This window comes from Cervus elaphus, chromosome 17, assembly GCF_910594005.1.
Source record: "Cervus elaphus chromosome 17, mCerEla1.1, whole genome shotgun sequence".
Taxonomy (NCBI): Eukaryota; Metazoa; Chordata; class Mammalia; order Artiodactyla; family Cervidae; genus Cervus; species Cervus elaphus.
In genome coordinates this window covers 48,132,223-48,145,356 of record NC_057831.1, presented here as the reverse complement: position 1 = coordinate 48,145,356, position 13,134 = coordinate 48,132,223, and positions in this window count along the sequence as shown.

Sequence of the window (13,134 nt, the reverse complement as noted above, 5' to 3'; positions counted from 1 at the left end):
GAGCATGAAGAAACTCACATAGATTGAAAGTGAATAATGCATTGACAATTCAATATATAGTTATATAATGTAAAAATCGAGGATATAACTAGTATATCAGGATATGACAGGGAAGCAGTGAAAGGCAGTTTGAGAACAGATAAAGATGATGAAGGTCCTTAAAAATTTTGATAAGCATTTTGAATATATACTATGGTAGACGTCAATGACCCCTCTCAAGATACCCACACCCTAATCCTTAGATTCTATGAATATGCTACCTAACATGGTAAAGAGAATTTTACAGATGTAATTAAATTAAGGTTCTGGAGATGAGGAGATTTCTTTTGTTAACCAGGGTATAAAATATTAATATATTAAACTACAATACTAAATATATTAAAATATATTAAATATATTAATAAAGGGATCTCTTTAAGGGGACAGCAGTATTCAGTAGCAGACATATGATTATAGTAACAAGAGGTCAGAGTGATGCTAGGAAGAGTCCAAGAGTCAAGGAATGAGAGAAGTCTCTAGAATCTGAGAAAAATAAGGAAATGATTTTCTCTTAATGTCTCTGAAATACAGCCCTGTCATCACCTTGATTTTAGATTTCTGACTTCCAGAATTATAAAAAGAATAAATTTGGGTTGTATTAAGCTGCTAAATTTGTGAAATTTTGTTACAACAGCTGTAGGAAATTAACACATGGACCGTACAAGATAAAGGTACATTATTAACATTTGTAATTCAAGTGAGAAATATGCCAGATACTCATTTTATAAAGTTGAGTTGAATCAAGTATGAATGCTTAATTAGAGGGACATCTAGAGTTAGGAAAGATAGGTGACATTTGCCATAATTAGTTGAAATTCTCTGTAGATGATAAAAGATAGGAAGAGACAATTGAGAAAAATATTATAGTCGTAGAATTTACTGACATAAAAAATATAACAGTCCAGATAAGAAGGAGATATCCAGGATAAAAAAATAAATGTTATGCAAACTATAATGCATATTTACAGTATGGGGGGTACTTTGCTAAGAACTTTGCAAGCATTGCCATATTTGCTTCTTGTTTTGGCTCTATGAGTTTGATATTATTATCATCATTCCATTTTATAAAAAGAAAATTCTAGTGTAGCTAGACAGAGTAACTTGTCACAAATCATAGAGCACCTGAGCTGTCATGTTAATAGGAATATAGGAATTCTGATAGAAATAAAAACAGGGTGACGGGGACAATGGTGCTACTGAGGACATAAACACAGACTTGTTTACTTCAGGAAAGAAATGGAACCTCCGAATACTCGAAGGAGCAGGCTTTGCATACTGCTTCCCTTGCTAATACAGGTACCTACAAATGTATAACTTTGGGGGAAATATCAGTCTCCCGAAACAGGGCCCCAAGGGACCGCCAAGCATTTGTGAAGCCAACATTCATTCCTTATGCCTAGACAAGTTGTACAGAAAGTGTCTAGAAAGTGACATAAATACCAAAAAGTTTCCTCAGGTCCCATTATGTTACGTACTTGCTAATCCATACTTAAATTTGTCTTCAGTTACAAAATCATGCTAGACAAGGGGCCATAAACAATGCCACATATAATTTTGCATTCAGCTTATATATTTTCTGGTGATGAAAGATATTAGAGAACAACCAAGTATTGAGGAAATCTATTCATCTCTGGAAAATCAAGGTGGTGTCAAGGTTAAAGATTTAATAGAGGAAAGGATATATATATATATATATATATATATATATATATATATATATATATTTATAAAACTTTTATTTGATAAAAATTTGTTTACTTTGATTTGATAGAAATTTGTCTAGAAATCTTCTATAGGTGTATTCTCTGAGCATAGAAAGAGACTGAAATTTTAAGTAATAAAAAACTTTGAAAGCATTTTTGAAAACTGTACAGATGTTTTTAGTAGATTTAATGTTTCAAGTGTAAGATGGTTATATTTTAAATATATTGCATTAAAACATTATGGAGAAAACCATCTTATAATTTGTGACTTAATGAAGAGTACTTATGAATAAATGTACAGAATGTTTGACCTAGAGATTTTCTTTCTGACTTCCAATCAATTCTCAAGACAAATTTGGGCCAATAAGTCTATGTGGTCACTTTCTGTTTTCACTGAAGGTTTGTTTGTGATAAAACCAGGGCATATTCTTTGGTCGTTGTATGGACATAAGTTTTAAGTGGCACAAAATATTGAAAGAAGATATTACTTTGATGAATCACCCAATAAAATCCTTAGATAATGTAATGGAAGTGTTTTCACTAAATATGTGAGTGACTTGGGAAAAAATAGTATTCTGACCAAAATGACTTGAACATTGTGGCGATTACATGTGACTATAAATTCTCCCATTGAGGGATGGAATTTTTTTCTATCTCCTTAAAAGTGGTAAAGTGATACTTTTCACCCATTGAGTTATGACTCCTTTGACCAATAGAGCAGAGTGGAAATGAAAATCTAGTTCCAGCCCATTGATCGTTTCTTTCTTGCTCATGATACCAAATGAAGCTGTGTGTGCCAAACTTTGTGAAGTCAATGAAGCAAACAATCCAAAACACTGAAGTCTGTAGTAGAGAAAGGTTTATTTCAGGGCAAAGCAAGAAGAATGGGTTACTCATGCTCATAAAACCTCAAACTTCCTGATGGTTTTTGGGAAGAAGGTTTTATAGGAAAAATTGGGGGTGAGGGCTTCCTAGTGTGTGACTTTCTTCTGATTGGTTGACCATGAAGCAAGAGGGCAGTGTTCCAGGAAGCTTGTGCTCACTCTGCATTCAGCATCCTCCACCTGGGTGGGAGCCTTACTTCCTCCAGAGAAACTCAAAGACAGATACCTATATCCCTTGTGGAAGAAGCAGGATCCTGCTTGAATCTCTGCACTACAGTTTCTTTACTTAACAACAACAACAAAAAAATTGGAGTATAGTTGATCTACAATGCTGTGTTAGGTTCTACTGTACATCAAAGTGAATCAGTTATACATACATACATATCCACTCTTTTTTTAGATTCTTTTCCCATATAGGACATTACAGAATATTGAGTAGAATTCCCTGTGCTAATACAGTAGTTCCTTATACTTATCTATTTTATATATAGTAGTGTGTATATGTCAACCCCAATCTCCCAATTTGTTCTTCCCCTCTTTCACCCCTGGAAACTGTAAGTTTGTTTATTACATCAATGACTTTATTTATGTTTTGTAAATGAATTCATTTGCATCTTTTTTTTCTTTACATTCCACAAATAAATAATATCATGTGTCTTTCTCTGACTTACTTCACTCAGTATGACAATCTCTAGATCCCAAATAGGAAAAGGAGTACGTTAAGGCTGTATATTGTCACCCTGCTTATTTAACTTATAAGCAGAGTACATCATGAGAAACACTGGGCTGGAGGAAGCACAAACTGGAATCAAGATTGCCGGGAGAAATATCAGTGACCTCAGATATGCAGATGACACCACCCTTATGGCAGAAAGTGAAGAAGAACTAAAGAGCCTCTTCATGAAAGTGAAAGAGGAGAGTGAAAAGGTTGGCTTAACATTCAACATTCAGAAAATTAAGATCATGGCATCCGGTGCCATCACTTCATGGCAAATAGATGGGGAAACAGTGGAAACAGTGGCTGACTTTATTTTTCTGGGCTCCAAAATCACTGCAGATGATGATTGCAGCCATGAAATTAAAAGACGCTTACTCCTTGGAAGGAAAGTTATGACCAACCTAGATAGCATATTAAAAAGCACAGACATTACTTTGTCAACAAAGGTCCTTCTAGTCAAGGCTATGGTTTTTCCAATAGTCATGTATGGATGTGAGATTGGACTATAAAGAAAGCTGAGCACTGAAGAATTGATGCTTTTGAACTGTGGTGTTGAGAAGACTCTTGAGGGTCCCTTGGACTGCAAGGAGTTCCAACTAGTCCATCCTAAAGGAAATCAGTCCTGGGTGTTCATTGGAACTGAAGCTGAAACTCCAACTTTGGCCCCCTGATATGAAGAGCTGACTCATTTGAAAAGACCCTGATGCTGGGAAAGATTGAAAGCAGGAGGAGAAGGGGATGATAGAGGATGAGTTGGTTGGATGGTATCACTGACTCAATGGACATGAGTTTAGTTAAACTCCGGGAGTTGGTGATGGACAGGGAGGTCTGGTGTGCTGTGGTCCATGGGGTTGCAAAGAGTCAGACACAACTGAGCGACTGAACCGAACTGAGGTCCATCCATTTTGCTGCAAATAGCATTATTTCATTTTTTATTATGGTCAAAAAAATAAAAAAGAAGAACGAAGGTACGCCCTGTAGTTTCTTCATTTTTCCTCCTTTGCTTCTGAATTCCCTTACTTCGCTGACTGACAACATTTAGAATCTACTCTTTGGTATTCAGGAAGGCCTAGAAACCTTTTCTCTGCATGCACAAATGGGGACACAGAAAGGCTTTGTTGCCCAGGAGGACTCCATAAGGTGCGGCAGTTACACACTTGAAGCTCTGACCCATTGCATATGGAGCTCGAATTCCCTGATGGTGAGGCCATGAAAAAAAGATATGAGACTACAGGAAGAGAAGAGTTGCTTCTTTGACTCCAGTCTTTTAGTAGTTCACTTTAGGCCCTAGACCTATTGAATGAAGGCGTCTTAAATACCCAGGCCAGAGTAGCTACCATCTAAATGCTACCTAATGCCCCTGATGATGCCACATGGAACACAAGAAATACCGTCTGATCCCTGCTGACTTTCATGATCTAAAACACTGTGAGATATAATAAAATGATAGTTGTTTTATGTCAATAATTTTTGAGATGCTTATGTACAATTTGCATAGCTTCACTGTTTCTCCCTCTCCGCTATAAAATAGACAAGAATCCTGAAAGTTTCTCATGAGGCTTGATTGAATTAGTGCAATGTAAAAGTTTAGATCATCATCTATCAATTTTTACCATAGTAACTGGCACTTAGTGATAATAACTGGCTTTGGAGCAATTCCTAGTTGCTAGGCACTGTGTGGAGCCTCTGTAGATAGCTGTCCCTCATGCAGAAAAATTACACTGCTAAATCTCTGAGGTTGAATAAGCACTTTAATTTTTCTCCACTTGTAGGAGTAAGTTTACATCGACTCTTCTCAGTTCAATCATCTTGTTTTGTTAAAATGCAACCCACTTTTCAAAGCAGTTAATCATTATAGGAAAGCTCACCATCTACTTTTATGAGTGAATGTACCACTTTGACTACATAAACAAAAATACTTTAAATTTGGAAGACAGAATTTATAAATACTTTCTAAGCATGTCATATATTTTTCAACTAATAAATAAATCTTATGCAGCATACGTGAAGAATTATTCCATTTTGCAGATGAAAATCATGAGCCAGGGATAGATGTGATATGTGAAGATCAATATTAAATGTATGAGCTGAGAAAAGTTAAGACCTGTTTCAACATATTTTGCAGTATCCCCTCTTTGCTCTAGCATAACAATTTGAGCTAAACAAATTGTGTTGTGCCTTTTCAAATTATTTTCCTCATTTTTTCGACATTTGGATTATTTTCTTCTGAAAGATTCATTGTTATTGCTGGTTGGTCACTAAGTCAAGTGTGACTCTTTGCAATACCACGGACTCTAGGCTGCCAGGCTCCTTTATCCATGGGATTTTCTAGGCAAGAATACTGGAGTGAGTTACTGTTTCCTTCTCTGGGGGATCTTCCTGACCCAGGGATCAAACCCATGTTTCCTGCATTGGCAGGCAGATTCTTTACCACTGAGCCACAAGGAAAGTCCATAAAGATGCATATCAATATAAAATATGAATTTCAGAAATGCAATCTTGCATTTGTTTTAGAAATCTCTAAACAAATATTGCATTGGATACATGAATTCAAATGTGAAATTTCAAAAACAATACCCAGAGAAAAACCTGAGTAAACAATACCAACGATTTTTGGACAAGTGTGGTTCAAAATTCTTTGTTCTAAGAGGAAAAAACAATCCCACTTAAAGTGCCTTAACACGGATGCTTCATGTGAAACAAGTGTCGTTTCCAGGCAACCTCTGAGCAGGTGTTTAAAATTGTTCTGGCCCCAGAATAAGTGTTCCTGCTGTGGTATCACAGTCTCGAAAGGCTCCAGTGGAGTTTGTGGCTAGAATTATATCAGAAACATGTAGAAATGTGATTCTCAGTAATGCATGAAACTAAACAAAGTAGCCAATTTTTGAAAATAATGGTGTAAAATTTTAAATTAAAGTAACTTTCATTTTATCAAATCCTTTCTTAAGATGCACTGTGTAAATGTAAATTAATGGGGTCAAAAAGAAATATGAAATAACTAAATGACTAGAAAGAAAATTCTCAGTCTAAAAGTATTTCTTTAACACCTACAAGTTTTTATTTTTAATTGTAAAATTTATAGTAGGGGAGAATGAGGCCATGTCTATGAGCGAAAGTGAAAGTAAAGTTGCTCAGTCCTGTCCGACTCTTTGAGTGCCCACTGCCAAAATAAATTTCTTAATCTGATGACTGCATGATTCAAAAAGTATGCCAAAACTAATCAACATGTCTAAGGATTCTGTGCCCACAAAACATGATACATATTATTTAGTCCTTTGCAATTTATGAGGCATCCCTGATAGTTCAGCTGGTAAAGAATCCCCCTGCAACGCAGGAGACTCCAGTTCGATTCCTAGGTTGGGAAGATCCCCTGGAGAAGGGGTAGGCTACCTACTCATGTAATCGTGGGCTTTCCTTGGGGTTGAGCTGGTAAAGAATCCACCTGCAATGTGGGAGATCTGGGTTCAATCCCTGGCTTGGGACGATCGCCTGGAGATGAGAAAAGCTACCCACAACAGTATTCTGGCCTAGAGAATTCCACGGACTGTATAGTCCATGAGGTCGCAAAGAGTCAGACACAACTAAATGACTCACTTACAATATATTTGCAGCTCTACAAATAATAACTACCATATTTGAGCAGTTAGTTTTCTATAAAAATGAGACTCAAAATAGAGCCTACTTCAGAAGTCAATAGTAAGTATTAGGTAAAATATCCTTATAAATTTGCATCATACTGTTCAACACAAAACACAAAGTGAGCTAGTCACAAGTAGAAAGGCTGTGTAGACAAGATTGAAGAACATGGAGTTAAACAGACTGGACCAAAATCCAGGTTCAACACCTTGAGAATTTTAAGTGAAAGTGAGAAAGTGTTAGTTGGTCAGTTGTGTTCAACTCGTTTGAGACCCCATGGACCATAACCCTCCAGGCTGGTCACTGCATGGAATTCTCCAGGCAAGAATACTGGAGAACAATGTCAATTCCTTCTCCAAATAGTTATAACTACAAGTAAATCAAGTACTCTCTCTCTGATTTATTTCCTTCATTTGAGAGAAAGACAGTTTATCTCATAAGTTTGTATTAAGAATTAAGTGATGTTGGGACACATGGAAAAGTTCTTGGAGCATGGTAAAATATTAATAAGTGTAAGTAACTGTTATTTTAAGTGAAATAGCAATTTTTTTACTCCAAAGTTACCATTTAGTTCAATTTTTACATTAAATTAAGCAATTCAGAAAAATACTGCTTTTTTGAATCATGTAGAGAAAATAATTTTTTTTTTTTTATTTTTGGACTCTGGGTGACACTTAACCCTTTGGAAGAAATCATGCACAACCTGAATTAAGTATGTATTCTGGCAATGGTGATAGAATGAACCCTGTGGTAGTGTTCAATTTTAGATTATAATGAAATACTTCATTTTGTTTTGCTTTTCGCAGACCTAGTTTGTTTCCTACCTAAGGTTGCATAGGTTCCATGTGTGCTCAGTCACTCAGCTATGTCCCACTCTTTGCCACCTGTTGGACTACAGCCTGCCAGGCACCTCCATCCAGGGGATTTTTCAGGCAAGGGTACTGGAGTGGGTTGCCACTCCCTTCTCCATGGGATCTTCCCTACCCCCTACAATCTGCATTTCCTGCCCCTCATGCATTGCAGGTGATTCTTTACTGCTGAGCCATTGGGGAAGCCTATAACATTTACTTATGACTAAAGTAATATTCACAATGGAAGTAACAAATTTAAACATTAATATTGTCATTTTTTCAGTTATTATTTTACTAAATCAAAATTACTTAATAAACACTGCTTATAAACCAGAGACCGGAATATATACTACGAATAAAATGGAGAGCAAAAAAAACAAAAAAAAAACTTCCCTCTCCTGCTTATTAATGTTTTCCAAGGGCCCAAGTGGCACAAGCGTTCTCTCTCCCCTATGAAACGGGGAGTCAGTGTGGGCACAATACTCATTCATTTGAACTGTCCTTACTCAAAATACAAACTATAATTTTATAGTACCTGAAATTGAAACCATAGACTTCCCTGGGCTGATTAACTTTTTCCAAAAATTCATTTGTAACACTATTAGATTATGTTCTTAGAGAAGATACTATATATAGTGATATGAGCAACAGCTATGCTTATAAATGTAATACATTAATTTTTATGAGATCTCCATGTAGCCCAGGTGGCTCACTGGTAAAGAATCCACCTACAATGCAGCAGACAAAATGACGCAGGTTCAATCCTGGAGTCTGGAAGGTTCACCTAGAGGAGGACATGGAAACCCACTCCAGTATTCTTGCCTAGAAAATTCCATGGACAGAGGGGCCCCATGGTCTACAGTTCATGGGATTGCAAAGAGTTGGACACGACTGAGTTCACTCATGCACATTCCATGTAACAGAGTGCCCAGTGGATGGTAGATGCTTAAAACAATGTTGATGGAGTGGGGAAATTGATGAATGCTTCTAATAAAAGCAACAACAACCATCCTGACAATTTTCTATTTGGTGATTACACTTCACATATTTTATTCCTAAACTTTACAGCAGCCTTGATATTTAGGTATTATTAGAATTTTACATAAAATTGAAATGAAGGCCAGAAAGTTTTAGAATATGTCAAATCATTCATAATAATAAGAAACCAATTGTTTCATCTTGAAATTAAGGAAAATACACGTAGCGAGCATTCAGGATATTCTGTAAAGATACATGCTTTGAATGTACAGCTACGAACCAGATAATAGGCAAGATGAAAATAGGATGTAGGATGCTATATTACAGGTATCCCTGTACCAATGTGGAGAGATCCTCATTCCAAGACTCTAGATATCAGGAGGCTCAGAAAGCCACAGGGCTGACCTCTGCCTGACTCCCTTCTTTACTCTTGGATATAACCTCATTGATGTCAAGTTCTATTTAGGTTTCAAAGGAGGTGAATGCCTGGAAAAAGAAAAAGGCAAAAATAAGTTTTTGAGATTGAACAGATTACTCTGTCACCCAGAACTACATATCAGAAAGCCAAATCTTTTCTCGCTGAGACATTTTTTTTGTTTTGTTTTGCTTTGTTTTGTTTCTATGGCTAAACAAATATTCATCTTACAGAGAAAGCCTGTATGATTTCCTGTAACAATAAGCAACCTATATGAAATATTCACGAAAGTGCATGGAATGTTAGGTAGTAAACATGAGTGTTTTGGACAGTTCATGAAACTGATAAAATCTGATGTAAAATTGGTTATATTAATATCATTTCCTTTCAGCATTTTTAAGAAATATTCTTATATTAATCAGAAGCTCAAAAGATTTTGTAAACCAAATATGCTCTCTTGGGAGACATAAAGTGATAAATGTTTTTATGTGTGATGTGTGATAGAAACACACATAGGTTGCCATGGAATTTGAAATTAGAGTCATCTGGTTTAGACAGAGACATCACAGAACAATTCTAGCAAAAGGTAACACTTAAAATTACCTTTAAATGATGAGTGGGAGTTAACTGGTTGCTTAAAGATGCCACGAACACTTTGTGAGAGAAAAAGCAAGTGCAAAGAGATAATTGTCGAGGAGCCTGATTCTTCCTGTAAATGGCAAGCTGTCCATTATGGTCAGAATTAAATGTGGAAAGAGAATCATTGCAAAAATAAGAGCTAATTTCTTGGTTTATCCTAATTATTTTAAGCCCCTTTAAGAAACAGAACTTCATAATCTGACAGCCTATGGCTTAAGCTATTTAAAGATCAACGATAAAATCCAGTTGGAGTGGGCAAGGAATCTAGACACTCATTTTGCTTTAGGGGAAATATATTGAGTGAGAATTTCATCATTCAAAAATAAAATAAAAAATAAATGTTCAGATATAAAATGAATCTTTGAAGCCAAAGATAGAAAATCAGGCACTCAAAATAAAGCAATATAACTACATTCAGAAAAGGTTGTGCTATCAAAAATAGAAATTAATATAGAGAGCTTTTGGTTTGTGCTCCTAAAAGAAAAAATGAAATGTATGAAACAACAACAAAAGAATATAGACAAGAAGACAAGACCAAAGATTTGATTGAAATTATAAAATTGGGGAAAAGACTAAAAATCTATAAAATAAGGAGGTGACTTAATACAAGTGAAATATAGTAAAATTAATTTTAAATGTTTTGTAACTTGCTAACAACAGAATCAATCATGTAAAAACTCAGGTGATGTAGAAAACAAATCAGCATTGTTAGTTGAGAATTCATGTTGGGAAGTTTAAAGGTTAATGATCATCTGAAGGAAGAAGATGAAACCTAGGTGAGTTAGGGTTAGCATTAGAATTAGAATAGGACTTACTTAGTTCAAGGATTAAGATAGTGTTAGCTTTGGAACTGTATCAAAATCACTAAAATTACCTGAAGAGTCAAGAATAAGTGGAGAAAATTAAAATACTCAAATTATTATAAAGAAAATATTTTCTGAGTTGAAATCAATGACTCTATGGATGAAACCATTCCTTGATTTACATGACTAATTAAATAATGGAATCAAAACCACACTGTGAATATCTTAGTGAAATGCTTGATTTTTAAGGAAACCAAAGAAAATCTAACATGCAAAAAACACATACACAGAAGAAAAAAAGTTTGTAAACATTAAAACTAAATCACTAGGCTCTGAGGTATGATTTTTCATAGAATCAGTTAATTTTCACCTAATAGAATTATTTTTAAGTGGGGGATTTGTGGAAAACATTCCAATATGTTTTCTGAAATAAGCATAGTTCCGATATCAAAAGCGGCTAACAATAAGTACTTTATAATGAACTTGACTGAATTTAGTCTCGCTTCACTATTTACTTCACTCTTTATTCACTTTTCAAACATTATTTGCTTTGTAACATTACAAATGTACTAGTCATTTCAGATTGCCATAAATATAATAAAAACTGAAAAAATAAACTGAGTGGTATAGACAACAGAGATTTATTTTCTCACAATTCTTGCACCTGGACGTCTGAGATCAGGATGGCATTACAGTGAGACTCTGGTGAGATGCCTCTTCCTCATTTGCACATGAGGCAGATAGAGAGAGCTCTGGCATCTCTTCCTCTTCTTATAACACTGATTTTATCAAAAGGGCCTCAACTTCATGGCCTCATCTAAACCCAATTATCTCCCAAAGGCCTCATTTCCAAATATCATCACTGTGGGTGCTACAGTTTCAACATATGAATTTTTCAGAGACAAATTTCAGTCCATTGCACTCACCTTCCTCATATATAAACATGAAATATTAATAGAACATCTTCTTTAGAGGGCTGTTGTGAAGAACAAATGAGGTAATAGATGCAATGGAATTAGAAGAGATTTTAACACACAGTCAACACTATATGAGTGTTGGCTGATATTGTTAATTATCTGGCATGATCACTTACATATAGATATAAACAAGATGTTTAACAAAATACAAGCAACTGAAATTTAGAAGTTATTAAAACAGATGATAAAAAGTCAACTTCTTGAATCAGAGACTTTTATCATTTATTTTGTTAAACAGTATAATTTATCTTATTACTAATTTCATATATACTATCCACATCATCATATTGGGGATAATAGAAATACAACCAAAGGGGATTTATAATATGATTTACAAGGGGGGAATATTAAAGAACTAAGTCTGATCATCATGCATTATTCTGAATGCTTTGAGGCATTCTCATAAAAAGAAGGAAAAAGATAAATATCCCATCATTAACTAGTATCATTTAATTCTCTCTCAAAAGTGTCAAGCCCTGAAGTAATGAAATGCTACTGCATTAATTCTTTTAAAGAAAAACATATCTAAGTGTATAATCATTAGTATAGTATAAGTTGAAAAATTATTAATTTAAGTAAAATGATTATTTTACTGAGAATCAAATTAATTGTTTATGATATGAACAACACATGGACAATCACTTTTCTCTGTGATTGAAGTATAGGTTATCATATCAAAAGAATGACTGAGTTAAACATTGGAATTATTTTTGTCATTTATTTTCCTCTCCATTTCCTGACTTTCAATGTTGAAAGACACGGATATTTTGTATAAAAAAACTCAATTAATTGAGTAGTAAACATACAAAATGTCATACTACCTAATCTCATTAGATTTATTCCAATAAAAGCAAGTATATAATGCAACTTTTGGTATCTGCATATCTGGCATTAAATCAAAATTGCTAATGTACTTTTAATACAGCAAAAACAACACGATATTTTAAGGTACAAAAGAGAAGATATTTTCTCAATGATGCTCATATTAACCCAACAGTTTATGAAACTGAAAAGGCAATCATATCAACACCTAAAGAACTAACTTCTGTAAAACATCAGGTAATCTGTATTTTTAAATCAAAGTATACTTGTTTCATGGATATGCTTAATAATAAAGAGAGACTAAAGAAGGCAGAGAAAGTATTTTGTAAATTAACTACATATTTCAAAAAACCTGTCTGTAATGTTTAGTATTTTTAATTAATGAAGTTAGAGAAAACACAATTCCTACTTCAGAACATTTGAATTTTTTACACATTTTTTTTAACAATGCATGTTAGACACTTTGGCTTTTTATTTTACATTTCAAAGATATTTGTAACAATCAAAGTATAATAAAACTTTTTCTCAAATCTGATAAAATCTTTCAGTTCAGTACTAAATTTCAGAATGATGGAGAACAGCATAAAGACAGAAACACATTGCTATTCACAAATGTAACCAATATCAATCCTGGTTAAATTGTATCTCTCTAATATATCTTGAGAAGGA